The sequence below is a fragment of the Rana temporaria genome, chromosome 8 (assembly GCF_905171775.1).
Source record: "Rana temporaria chromosome 8, aRanTem1.1, whole genome shotgun sequence".
NCBI lineage: Eukaryota > Metazoa > Chordata > Amphibia > Anura > Ranidae > Rana > Rana temporaria.
The window spans coordinates 118,173,386-118,188,257 of NC_053496.1; the positions used below are offsets into that span (position 1 = coordinate 118,173,386).

At 40.8% G+C, this 14,872-nt stretch overlaps 1 long non-coding RNA gene across 1 annotated transcript; it reads left to right on the top strand.

The window, feature by feature from the left end:
* The first annotated feature begins 241 nt into the window (after window positions 1–241).
* Window positions 242–5,691, top strand: LOC120909010. Its single transcript, XR_005741210.1, has 4 exons — window positions 242–399; window positions 935–988; window positions 3,458–3,499; window positions 5,501–5,691. It is a non-coding gene; the product is annotated as an uncharacterized LOC120909010 (long non-coding RNA).
* The last annotated feature ends 9,181 nt before the right edge of the window (window positions 5,692–14,872 follow it).

The following is a 14,872-nucleotide window of genomic DNA, read 5'->3' on the forward strand; positions in this document are numbered from 1 at the left end:
GTATCAGCTATGGAATTATTGACCTGATGTTTAATGAGTCATCTACAACTAATGTAATATTTGGCTAATTGGCAGCTAAATGATACTAAGGAGGCAGCACCCATTCCTTTATTGAACATTATAATTATTTTTGCTAAATAGGTTTCTCTATAACATGAATTGGAGAAAATCAAACTGGTTTTTCAAGGGATTCAACTTCCCCTTTACAAACAGGAAACAACTTGGGTATAAAAGCAACAGGTTCAACTGATTCACAACAGAATTTACTATTCCTTTGAAGTAATTTTGAACTTACTTGCTAACACCAGCCAACAGCAATGTCTTCAACTAAAGGTGGACCCCATGGACATCATGGACATCATGGGCATCATGGACACCATGATCAGAAATCCCAGGACCGTAAGTAGCATTTTATGCTTATATAATCTTTCAAATATTGGGAAAACTGACTGACCTTACCCTGTTTTGGTGTCTACAACATTGATGTGTTAATATAAATCCACAAGTTCTATGTTACCAGTATAAAAGAATAACTTATTTTTTTAGTATAAGGGATAACTTGTTAGTTTAAGTATAATTCATTAAAAACCTAAATTACCATGTCTGTTTCATAGAAATGTTACTTCAAACTGTTCAGCTATCTTATGTACGAATACATTTTAATCAATCACTATCAGCAAGCACATTATTTTCTCCGATAATTTTTTAGTGCTGTTCTTTTGTGCCATACAAATATGCTGCTGTAAGTCTGAGAAACCGTAAGAGATTAAAGATATAGAAATATTTGCTACTAGACAATTTTTTTTCAAATTCAGCGTTAGTGTTTTATTTTCTAATTGATCTTTAAACCTTTATATATTATCATTCACAGTAGTGATCTAAGGGCTAACAAATACATGGAATTATTTATAATGTCTCTATTTTTCCTTTTCAGCATGCAAACCAGTGCAGCAATGTCAAGACCAAACACCAAAGTGCCCACCACCTGGTGAGTCAGTAAACATCAAAAATCATTTAAAAAATTAAATTTTTAAGTATTTAGCTGGAATAAATTGCCATTAGGTTATTTTGTGAAAATAATTTTGTAGAACACATTAGTAGTAAATTATTTCCACTGCAATTAAGGCAACATTTAATTATGTGGGCAGCCACTGCTTACTAATTGTAAAGTATTACTAAAGGCAAAACATTTTTAGATTTGGATAGAGTGGTGAGGGCGTAAAAACGTTGTCAGGATTTTATTACAGTCTGTGTCCTCATTATTATAGAGAATCACTCTCTATAATTATCCTGATCACTAATGTCCCTGGGATTAAAACTGAGGGTAGATCCAAATTTGTGAATTGCCTTCAATACAGGAAAAGAGGGGACCTTTTTCAATAGGGGGGGATACTTGTTTGTATGCCATCTGTCTAGAAGTGGATTTCCTTCACAATAGAAAGATATTCTTTCACTTACTGTTGAGTTTACAGGAAAGGAAGTAAACCTTCCTAAAAAGATTAAGATGGAAAAAAAGGCATTACAATTTAGGTCTTAAGCCCCATACACACTATCAGTTTTCCTGCAGGTTTTTCTCTTCAGGTTTACCAAAACCATGTAGTGCAAGGGCCTGCCTGATTGCATACAAATTGAAACTCTTAAGGTTTGACCTCAAATTAGATGATTTTGGTAAACCTGAAGAGAAAAACCTGCAGGAAAACTGATAGTGTGTATGGGGCTTTAGTATCTGGAGAATCACAGGCCTGGACAAGTATATAGTACAAGAGTCCAATCATGTCCGCCTAGGCTCTTGCTCTCATACCTCCCAACTTTCTGAGATAGAAATGAGGGACACCTATTAGAAAAAGTATGTAAGAATAGGACACCCCCCTGCCATGCTCCCCTTAAAGGAGAATTGTACAAAAAATGATAAGTTAAACCTAATAGTGTTTTTTACTATTCCTATATATCGGTTGTTGGAATTTACAAACACAGCAATTTAGAAATTGGATGAAAGGTTTTGCACTGGGAAACACTTTTTGATAGATAAGTAGTGCATTTTATATACAACTCTATAGATCAGACCAAAATGAGGAGGAAAGAGGGACTTTTCCGAATGAGGGACAGTCCATTGAAATCACGAACAGTTGGGCGCTATGTAGATCAGTGGCTAACTAGGTAAAAAAGCCAGGATTGGCATGGCTACTGCGGGTCAGCATGCACCTTTTTAAAACATGCCAGCTAGCCTTTTGGCCTAACTTAAATATTAAAGTGTACATACATTCAAAACTGACAATTCAGTTTTGGATGGACCACAGTAGATAGAAGGATCAGGTGGGTTTGTCATTCTCTTTAAAATACTGTAACAAGGTGCCACAGCGGAATCTCCAGCATTGCCTCTCAGCTCTGACATCTGTAATGCTCCGTACACAAAAGAAAACCGTGTATTTTTTTCTGACGGAATGTTGGCTCAAACTTGTGTTGTATACACACGGTCACACAAATCTTGTCTGAAATTCCTACCGTCAAGAACGCAGTGAGGTACAAGACGTACGACGAGCCTGAGATCAATGAAGTTCAATAGGCAGTTCGGCTCTTCTGCTTGATTCTGAGCATGTGTGTTTTTTTGCGCGTCGGAAATTGCATACAGACGAGCGGAATTTCCGACAAGAACTTTTTCCGTCAGAAAAATAGAGGACCTGCTCTCAATCTTTTGCTGACAGAAAATGTTGGATGGAGCATACACACGGTCGGAATATCCGGCCAAAAGCTCACATCCAACTTTTTTTTACTGAAAATCCTATCGTGTGTACAGGGCATAAAGCAAAAAAAGGTGTCACACTTTTTTTGTTCAATTTCCATGATTTTAAATATATTAAATATAATGCAGCTACAAGAATGTGATCATCATGTAATGGGTTCAATCATGTAATGGGTTAAACTGTAAGCTAAACACATTGTTTTTCTAGTTTTGTTAGCTTTGGACAGAGTGGGAAAGAATCAGAATTCCTCTCAGGTTTTATTGCTAGTCCATTAGAGAATTACCCTCACTTCCTGTCCTACTGAAAGTGTTTTAACTTTTATCCAGACAGGAAGTGAGGGGAAATCTGCAAAAGAGACAGTCAGAAAAAAACACTCTTCCCCTGCTATACTAAAAAAATATATCTATATATTTATGTTTGTGTTGATGTCCCAGATTGCAGTAAAAACTTGACAGACGTTATAACCCTTTCTAAAAATGTTGCTTTAACATGTTCAGGTACAGTATATTATGTAAGAATATGTTTTTAATCAATCACCACCAGAGATCAAAGATATACAAATATTTGCTACCAGGCACTTTTCTCAAATTCAGCTTTTGTGTTTACTTTTTGAATTGTTCTTTTAATTTTATATATATTATTATTACTAACAGTGGTGATCTAAGGGCTAAAAAACACATGGCATCATTAATAATGTCCCTACTTTTCTTTTTCAGTGCAACAATGTCAGGACCAAGCACCAAAGTGCCATAAGGCTGGTGAGTCAGTAAACATCAGCAATCATTTACAGATGTCATTATTATGTATTGAGCTGGAATTTATTGCCATTATCCAGACCGGAAGTGAGGGAAAATCTGCAATAGAGATACAGACAGAAGAAAAAAATTATATTTTTTTATTTTTGTCTGTGTTGATGTCCCAGATTTGTCCTTGCATCCCTCTAGTAAAATGTCCCAGATTGCAGTAAAAACCTGACAAAAGTTCTAACTCTTTCTTACTCTAATCTAAAACAAACACAGAGGGCCAGATTCACATACATTTGCGGCGGCGTAAAGTATGTCATTTAGGTTACACCGCCGCAAGTTTTCAGCGCAAGTGCTTGATTCAACAAGCACTTGCCTGTAAACTTGCGGCGGCGTAGTGTAAAGCCGTCCGTTGCAAGCCCGCCTAATTCAAATGGGGCGTGTATCATTTAAATTAGGTGCGTTCCCGCGCCGAACGTACTGCGCATGCTCCGTTTTGAAATTTCCCGTTGTGCTTTGCGCGAAATGACGTTGCACCAACGTAATTTTTTGAACGGCGACGTGCGTTACGTCCTTTCCTATTCCCGGACGTCTTACGCAAAAAAAAAATTTTAAATTCGACGCGGGAACGGCGGCCATACTTTAACATGGCCTGTCTATTTTTACACCACCTAAATAGCAATCGCAACTTTACGACGGGAAAAGCCGACTAGCGACGACGTAAGAGAATGCGGCGGCCGCGCATACCTTCGTGGATCGCCGTAAACAGCTAATTAGCATACCCAACGCGGAAAACGACGCAAACTCCACCCAGCGGGCGCCAAAGTATTGCATCCTAAGATCCGAAGGTGTACGAAGCCGTACGCCTGTCGGATCTTAGCCAAATGCCGTCGTATCTTTGTTTGAGAATTCAAAATAAAGATACGACGCGGCAAATTTGAAAGTACGCCGAGTATCAGCAGATACTCCAGCGTACTTTTTCTGTGAATCTGGCACAGAATATTTTGCCAGGACATACACTATAAAGTGAACCTGTAAATGTGGGAATTACGGTAGTGGTCATTGCTAACTTGTTTTTAAAATATACAGGCTCCATCCTGATGCTATCTTCTCTATTTCGTGAGTCACTGACCCAGAACAAGCATGCAGCCAATAGTTACATGGTTAAAGTCCCATCCTGCTACTGTGTAGTAAATACAGAATCCTTGCTGCAATACTTCTGTGCCCACCTATAGGCATCACCTGAAATTCTGTGGGTTTATATTTTTCCCCCTTCTATCACTTCTTGGCCCACCTCCCAGTTTGCTTCCCTATATAACACATGCTCAATGCATAAGCAACTTCCCAGTTTTCTGAGCTTATGTTTGCCTACTATTAGGTGTATTCAGTGCCTGACTTCCTGTGCCCTGGGAAGGGACCTCAGCTTGTTTCCCGGACTCTCTTCTGTCGTTGTACTCTGCTTAATGTAGTGGTCTCCACATCTCAGCTGGGCATACCGAAGGGCTGCAAACAGGTTTTATCTTTCTGCAAGTCCATCCCCATTCCCCATCATCAGAGGCCCTGGTGAAGAAGCAGGCTGGGGTTTAGACTCCGCACCACAGAAACCTGACAAATCTCTTTAGTTGCCTGGAACTGGGCTTTAGAATTATAGGGCCATTTACTCCAAATTACATACAGCTGTTTCAGGCTTGTTGGCCATCACCAGTTCAATGTATGGAAACCATGGCTTCTGTTATTCAGGGCTTGAGGATCAATGAGACAGTATAACTAGACTGGTTATAGTGTTGTATTGGAGTATATTTAGGGATGCCATACTAATTTATGGTGTACGGGCTGTAGTAAAAACAGGCAAAATTTGACATCTATATAATTATTTCTGTAAGACAACAAAAGTGACTAGGGAATACCAGGTTTTCCTCTTAAGTCACAATGTGGGGAAGTGTAAATATTTTATGTGGTCAGTTAAGAAAACAAATGAATAACACGTATTCATAATATCATTTTTTGTTTGCACAGATCCATGCGCCCCCTGCCCTCCTGAGCCATGCCAGACCCAACAACAAGGATGTAAAAAATAAAATCGACATGAAAGACTCAAATGAAGCAATACCAAGCACACGAGTGATTAAAAATGTAATGTTGTCTGTGTCTTGATGTTCTGTGTAAGTCTGCATATTCAATAAACTTAGCAAAAAACATAAAAAAAAGCTTTTGGAAATTATTTCCTAACCTTGGCAATGTTACCCTGTACTAAGATGGTGGATGTACGATACTTGTATTGGGGTCTGGAATGGTAATTTGGCAATTCTAAAATGTGATGGAAAGAATAAACAGACCTACGTAAAGTTTGGGATGCTTAGATTAGGATATTTAGTCCAAAAGTCTTCTGAATAAAAAAAGGCACACGTTTCGTATTGTTTTTCCCAGGGCCAACCATTATAAACAATGGGGCCCTATACAGCCTGTCTGACAGGCTCCTCTTCCCAGTGTCTCCCCATGCACCCCCCACTTCCCCATTATCCTGCATCCCCCAGCACCTGACATTCTGCAAACACTGCATCCCCCACTACCCTTCATTCTGCACCCCCTGTATTCTCTACTATCCCAAATTTGCACCCACTACTACCTCGCTGCACCACCTGCATCCCCTACTATTTTCTCTTTACGCTCATAAAACCTCAATCTGTACCCCCTGCATGCCACTCTGTTGTGCTGCATCCCCCATTATTCCACACTCTGTAACCATTGCAACCCCCATTACCTTTATTCTATATTCCCAACCAATTCCCATTTTGCACCCCCATTACACCTCACTCTGCACCCACAGCATCCCCTTGACACATTTACAGCTACAAACTTCCTGCACCGAGAGCTTCACATGGACATGCCCCACTGCCTAATGTAAGAGATTCTGCGAATTGTAGTCTAAGTAGGATGTGGAGTAGAGAGAGGGGGACCAGAGAATGGGAAGATAATAAAGACAGCAGGCACCATCAGTTCAGCACAGGGGCTCGGTATGGGAGGGCTGCCTATGACCCTTTAATCAGCAGCCCAGGCTGTTCTCAAAATTAATTAACATGCAAGCACATAAGGAGTTGCAACTGCCTTTTATACCCAGTTTAGTTCTCCTACCCTTAACCACTTAAGCCCCGGACCTTTAGGCAGCTAAATGCCCAGGCCAGGTTTTGCGATTCGGCACTGCGTCACTTTAACAGACAATTGCGCGGTCGTGCGACGTGGCTCCCAAACAAAATTGGCGTCCTTTTTTCCCCACAAATAGAGCTTTCTTTTGGTGGTATTTGATCTCCTCTGCGGTTTTTATTTTTTGCGCTATAGACAAAAAAAACACGAAAATTTTGAAAAAAATGCAATATTTTTTACTTTTTTCTGTAATAAATATCCCCCAAAAACATATATAAAAAAAAAAATTTCCTCAGTTTAGGCCGATACGTATTCTTCTACCTATTTTTGGTAAAAAAAAATCGCAATAAGCGTTTATCGATTGGTTTGCGCAAAATTTATAGCGTTTACAAAATAGGGGATATTTTTATTGCTTTTTTATAATTTTTTTTTTTTTTTACTACTAATAGCGGCGATCAGCGATTTTTTTCGTGACTGCGACATTATGGTGGACACTTCGGACAATTTTGACACATTTTTGGGACCATTGTCATTTTCACAGCAAAAAATGCATTTAAATTGCATTCTTTATTGTGAAAATGACAGTTGCAGTTTGGGAGTTAACCACAGGGGGCGCTGAACGTGTTAGGCTTCACCTAGTGTGTGTTTACAACAGTAGGGGGGTGTGGTTGTAGGTCTGACGTCATCGATTGTGTCTCCCCTATAAAGGGGATGACACGATCGATGCGCCGCCACAGTGAAGCATGGGGAAGCCGTGTTTACATACGGCTCTCTCCGTTCTTCAGCTCCGGGGAGCGATCGCGACGGAGCGGCTATAAACGAATAGCCGCGCCGTCGTCCCGGATCGCTCCCCGAGGGAACCCGACCGCCGCATGTAGCGGGGGGGGGGTCCCGATCGGACCCCCGACCCGCGGAAAGGCAAGGACGTACCTGTACGCCCATTTGCCTGTACCTGCCATTCTGTGGACGTACATATACATGCGGCGGTCGGGAAGTGGTTAAATATACATTAGTACCTTGGATTACAAGCTTAACCACTTAAGCCCCGGACCAAAATGCTGCCTAAAGACCCAAGGTGTTTTTACAGTTCGGGACTGCGTCGCTTTAACAGACAATTGCGCGGTCATGCGACGTGGCCCCCAAACAAAATTGGCGTCCTTTTTTTCCCCACAAATAGAACTTTCTTTTGGTGGTATTTGATCACCTCTGCGGTTTTTATTTTTTGCGCTATAAACAAAAATAAAGCGACAATTTTGAAAAAAAATTAATATTTTTTACTTTTTGTTATAATAAATATCCCCCAAAAACATATATAAAAATATTTTTTTCCCTCAGTTTAGGCCGATACGTATTCTTCGACCTATTTTTAGTAAAAAAAATCGCAATAAGCGTTTAGCGATTGGTTTGCGCAAAATTTATAGCGTTTACAAAATAGGGGATAGTTTTATTGCATTTTTATTAATTATTTTTTTTTTACTACTAATGGCGGCGATCAGCGATTTTTTTCGTGACTGCGACATTATGGCGGACACTTCGGACAATTTTGACACATTTTTGGGACCATTGTCATTTTCACAGCAAAAAATGCATTTAAATTGCATTCTTTATTGTGAAAATGACAGTTGCAGTTTGGGAGTTAACCACAGGGGGCGCTGTAGGAGTTAGGGTGCACCTAGTGTGTGTTTACAACTGTAGGGGGGTGTGGCTGTAGGACTGACGTCATCGATTGTGTCTCCCCTATAAAGGGGATGACACGATCGATGCGCCGCCACAGTAAAGCACGGGGAAGCCGTGTTTACATACGGCTCTCCCCATTCTTCAGCTCCGGGGAGCGATCGTGACGGAGCTGCTATAAACAAATAGCCGCGCCGTCGTCCTGGATCGCTCCCCGAGCGAACCCGACCGCCGCATGTAGCGGGGGGGGGTCCCGATCGGACCCCCCACCCGCTAGAAGGCAAGGACGTACATGAACGCCCATGTGCCTATACGTGCCATACTGTGGACGTACATTTACATGCGGCGGTCGGGAAGTGGATAATCTGTTTCAGGAATAATGCTTGTAATTATAAGCATTTGTATATCAAAGCGAGTTTCCCCATAGGAATTAATGGATAATTTGTTACAGTGTCACTACTAGTGTATGCAGTACCGCATGTGGCCAGAGGTGGGGGGTTCCCGAGACACTCTGAAATGCTCGGAGACCACTCAGAGATGCTCAGAGACACTCAGACACCAAGAGACACTCGGAGACACTCAGGAAAGGAGTGCTTCCTAGTGTCTCTGAACATCTCCGAGTGTCTGAGAGCAGCTCCGAGCGTCACCTTCACCCCTGCACCACTGGCCGCATGCGGTACTGCAAATCCCAGAGGCTTGAATCCTGCTCATTTTCAACGCTCGTAAATTGAGTCAGGATTTAAAAAAAAAATAGTCTAAATAGCGAAACACTTGTACACCACGTCACTCTCAATACGAGGTTTTACTGTAATATGGAATCTGCAAGTCCAATTTTTTCCGCATTTTACTGAATTAAATAACTTGAGAACTCTATTACAATTAACTGCCATGGGTAAACAATTTATTTCCAGTTTGTGAGCTGTTGTAGACGGGACTATAGATAATTATAATTGAATATGTATTCTATATTTGTTTCTTAATAAAAACATAACTAGATTAAAATGGAACTAAACTCTCCCTATCTATAAGTAAATAGATAATAGAGCATAACATATTGATTTGGTTTAACCCTTTTATACTATTTATTTTATTTATTTGCTTCCTGGTTTCCAGGCCTAGCTCCAAATAATGTCATACGTCAAAGGAGTCTTCATGGGCCTTTCTTTTTTTCTATCATCTGGAGGAGGGACTTTCTTAGCTAAGCACACCCTCCCGTTTGAATGCTGAAGCTACAAGGGTAGATGGATTCCAGGAAGTAAATTCTACATGAAACATCTGCCCTTACTCAAGATGGCTGAGGCTAGAAATGCGGAGAGGGGGTGTTTTTTCAAAGTGATTTCTCAACAAAATAAAACATAGAGATGTTAATGAATGGGCAAGTTTTAAGTTTGAATATTAAAAATGAATTAAATTGTGTTTTCAGTTTGTGGTACTGAGATACAGTTGAGTTCCACTTTAAGGTGTTTTTTTTATTTGCCTGGAGTTACACTTTACATTCCTGATATTAATCATCAGGAGGATCAGTTAAAAAAAACAGACTTTGAGGCCGCGTACACACGGTCGGTCAAAACCGATGAAAACGGACTGAAGGGCCGTTTCATCGGTCCAAACCGATGGTGTGTGGGCCCCATCGGTCAGTTATCCTTCGGTCAAAAATTTTAGAACTTGCTTTAAAATTGAACCGATGGACGCCTAACCGATAGGTCAAAATCGACGGTTAGTATGCAAAAGCATCGGTTAAAAACCTGCGCATGCTCAGAATCAAGCCGACGCATTCTTGGAAGCATTGAACTTTATTTTTCTCAGCACGTCGTTGTGTTTTTCGTCACCGCGTTGGACTTGAAAGTTTTTTTAACTGATGGTGTGTAGATACATCAGACCATCAGTCAGCTTCATCGGTTAACCGATGAGAAGGGTCCTTCGGACCGTTCTCATCGGATAGACTGATCATGTATACGCGGCCTTACAGATGTCCACAAACCAATGATACCAAAACCACTATAAAAATTGAAATCTCTAACATTGGTTCAGAAAAATTTGTTGTATGCAAAGAAAAAACCTGGATGTTGAAATGTATACGGTATACAGATGAAGGTTTTCTAGTATGGATAATGGGAGATGTGTATGTCATGCAGTGACTACACACTGGCTACATCTCTGCATTTTTCAGGGTGTTTCCAATTAGGATTCCGATTAGTCTTAAAGCGGAGTTCCACTGAAAAAAATAGAATAAAAGTCAGCAGCTACAAATACTGCAGCTGATGACTTTTAATATATGGACACTTACCTGTCCTGTGTGCTCGCGATGTCGGCACGCAAAGCCAATTTGTCCATCGGCTCTCGGGTGGAGGTGCAGCCATCTTCCGTAAGGGAATAAGGAAGTGAAGTCTTGCGGCTTCACTTCCTGGTTCTCTATTGCGCATTCATGAGTCGCACTACGCAATACCACTGGTACCTGCTGTCTTCTGCGACCTGTGTGTCTCCCAGAAGACAGCGGGGGGGATGGCAAAGGTGCCGGACATGGCGTAGGTCACGACCTATGCCTGTAATTGGGAGCAAATACCTGTATTACACAGGTATCTGCTCCCTCCTCCCCCTGAAAGGTGCCAAATGTGACACCAGAGGGGGGATTCTGAAAAGCGGAAGTTCCATTTTTGGGTGGAACTCCACTTTAACTAGTTGCCGACCAGCCGCCGCAGTTCTACGGCGGCAGGTCGACTCTCCTGCGCAAGAGCCCGTAGCTCTATGTCGCCTCGTGAAGCGGCCACTAGGGGTAAACACACAGCTCCCAGTCCTGTCAGGGGAGAAATGCCTGACTGTCTGTTCATACAATGTATGAACAGCGATCAGTCATTTCCCGTAGTGAGTCCACCCCCCCCCCCTACAGTTAGAACACACCCAGGGAACATACTTAACCCCGCCCCCTAGTGTTAACCCCTTCCCTGCCAGTGGCATTTTTATAGTAATCAATGCATTTTTATAGCACTGATCACTATAAAAATGACAATGGTCCCAAAAATGTGTCAAAAGTGTCCGAAGTGTCCGCCATAATGTCGCAGTACCGAAAAAAAAAAACGCTGATCGCCGCAATTACTTGTAAAAAAAAAATATTAATAAAAATGCCATAAATCTACCCCCTATTTTGTAAACGCTATAACTTTTGCGCAAACCAATCAATAAATGCTTATTGCTATTTTTTACGAAATATATGTAGGAGAATACATATCGGCCTAAACTGAGGAAAAAAATATTTTTTTTATATATTTTTGGGGGATATTTTTTATGGTAAAATGTAAAAAATATTTTTTTTTTCAAAATTGTCGCTCTATTTTTGTTTATAGCGCAAAAACTAAAAACCGCAGAGGTGATCAAATACCACCAAAAGAAAGCTCAATTTGTGGGAAAAAAAAGGACGCCAATTTTGTTTGGGAGCCACATCGCAGGACCACGCAATTGTCAGTTAAAGCGACGCAGTGCCGAATCGCAAAAAGTGCTCTGGTCTTTGACCAGCAATATGGTCCGGGGCATAAGTGGTTAAAGAGGATCACATAACATACTGGGCCAGATTCTGAAAGGACTTACGACGGCGCAGCGCCATGTACGCCATCGTAAGTCCTAATCCGACCCGTCGTATCTTTGCCCCTGATTCTTAGAATCAGTTACGCATAGATATCCATTAGATTCGACAGGCGTAAGTCTCTTACGCCGTCGGATCTTAACTGCATTTTTTTGTTGACCGCTAGGTGGCGCTTCCGTCGCATTCCACGTCGAGTATGCAAATTAGCTAGATACGCGAATTCCCAAACGTACGCGCGGCCGACGCAGTAAAGTTACGATGTTTACGTTAGGCTTTTCCCGGCGTATACTTGCCCCTGCTATATGAGGCATAAGTGCGGCATAGCAATGTTAAGTATGGCCGTCGTTCCCCGCGTCGAAATTTGAAAAAGTTACGTCGTTTGCGTAAGTCATCCGTGAATAGGGCTGGACGTCATTTATGTTCACGTCGAAACCAATGACGTCCTTGCGGTGTACTTTGGAGCAATGCACACTGGAAAATTCCACGGACGGCGCATGCGCCGTTCCGCAAAAACATCAATCACGTCGGGTCACAGTAGTTTTACATAAAACACGCCCCCCTGATCCAAATTTGAATTAGGCGGGCTTACGCCGGCCGATTTACGTTACGCCGCCGCAACTTACGGAGCAAGTGCTTTGAGAATACAGCACTTGCCCGTCTAAGTTGCGGAGGCGTAACGTAAAGCGGATACGTTACGCCCGCACAAAATTACGCCGCTGACTGAGAATCTGGCCCACTGTGTATACAATTAGGCACTAGAGATCTGTACAACCCCAACCTGCCACTGAGGACTTTTGGAAAATGAATGTGTACTCAACATATGACACATCTATTTGAGAACTGGAGATTAGTGATCTGTACAAACTGTGCTAAATGTCTAGCTATACTGCTCTGGACCCGCCTAAAAATGTAAGCCAAATTTTCACAAAACCCTTATTATGGAATGCCCTTGTCCTACATAAAAAAAAAAAATGCTTTAAGCAATAAAACAGACAGATTAAAAAAAAACACCCAAAGATGGCTTTTGGAACATACTCTAGATGTTTTACATTGGGTGTGTCACATGAACTTTAGTAAAACTGACATTTTCATACCTTGTAAATCTGTCATTCTCATGGGTATTAAAACGTTTGCAAGCACAATGTCTTCATTATTGTTTAATGTAGAGCTTTAGGTATAAAGCTTAAAAACTAATTTAGATGAGGGTGTATTTGAAGTTGTGGGAATAATTTGAAAGACGCAAATCCACTTAAGTAATTGCATTACCTAGGCTCCCAATTGCATTAAATAACAGACAAGTCAATTACTGTATTGCATCAATTCTCTTTATTAGCTCTAAAACACTATTTGATTAAATGGGAACTACAGCGGAGGGGTAAGGGGTCTTGGAGAACTGGAGGTTTAATCTATATCTGGCCCCACAATACAATTTTTAGTCTTTCAATGATCTTTCACCTACAAAGATAACAGATGTGATCAAGGCAACCTTTTACAATGCTCACAGAAACTTCTGGTGGTAGGTGGCTCACATTGCTGAAAATTGCGTACATGTAACAATACTATCCTCCATTATAACAAGAGTTTTTGTGAAAAAAAAAATAATTTCTTTCATTAACCAAATGCCCACGTGCTAACCACTCAGCAAATAACTATTTCCATCAATTTTTTTTAAAAATCTGACATCACGAAAAGCTGAATGAACTTGACCAAATCGATCTTTTTTCCTCGTGTTTAACAATTATTTTTAATAATAAGATTTGAAATAGTTAAATCCGTGACCAATAGATCATTTGTCATTCTGGATATGACTGGCAAAAGGCTGGGAACTCACTGATGGGGTAGCTATGCAGTACAGAATATGACAGTTCACATGCCAGTGGTTAGGTTTGCACTTGTAGCTTTCCATGTGCATCACCTGCACTTAACTGTTTGTGCTCACTGCAAATCACCTCTTTTCTAAATGATGGGATAATTTAGCAAACAATTATTAGGTATAAATAAATATTATTGACTACACCCTCCAATAGAGTATCAAAAAATATTAACAGCGCTGCAAGAATATATGTATATTCTTCTAAGTGAAACAATAAATCAAATACATTCAAAGTGGCAAATGAGATATCACAATAGTACAAATTGATTAATATAACCTAAATGAACCCGTGAAAACTAAAAAAATGTGAAAGCATAAAAAGTTCATATATACTGTATGAGCGATCCTATGATCTTCAGGGTCTTCCACCACACCACAAGTGTTCAGTGATCCTGTCACCCATCACAATGGCCACTCACCAAAACAATATGCCTCACACTCGCGTGCTTCGGCTGACAGCTTAAATCAAACACCTCTCCAATGAGTTTAGATGAAATTCAGTATCCAATGATGTGATCCAAATGATTCTACATGGATGATAAGGAAGAGAAAAAAAGAGGAAGTGCACAATAGTGTGATACCGTATAAACAGTTTTAATAAAATACCACGCACAAACTCCAAAAGTTGCACTCACAAACAAATTAAAATTCCAAGCAGTGAATCACAGCAACACAAATTTTCCTTCAAAAATCCTCAACTGGTTAGAAATTGGTCACGGCGGACCTCCGAATAGCCAGGGGAAATCTCACCACTCCACGATATTGCACTCCTTTATAATGTAAGGGCTGGTTCTCCTGATGATTTTACAAGCTTGGAGCGCTGCACAGCCTGGCGCGTCACGTTGATTCAAAGACTGACTGTGTGGCCACACCCCGACATGTTTCGTCACTAAGACTTGGAATTGTAATTTGTTTGTGAGTGCAACTTTTGGAGTTTGCGCGTGGTATTTTATTAAAACTGTTTATACGGTATCACACTATTGTGCACTTCCTCTTTTTTTCTCTTCCTTATCATCCGTGTGGAATCATTTGGATCACATCATTGGATACTGAATTTCATCTAAACTCATTGGAGAGGTGTTTGATTTAAGCTTGTCAGCCGAAGCACGCGAGTGTGAGGCAT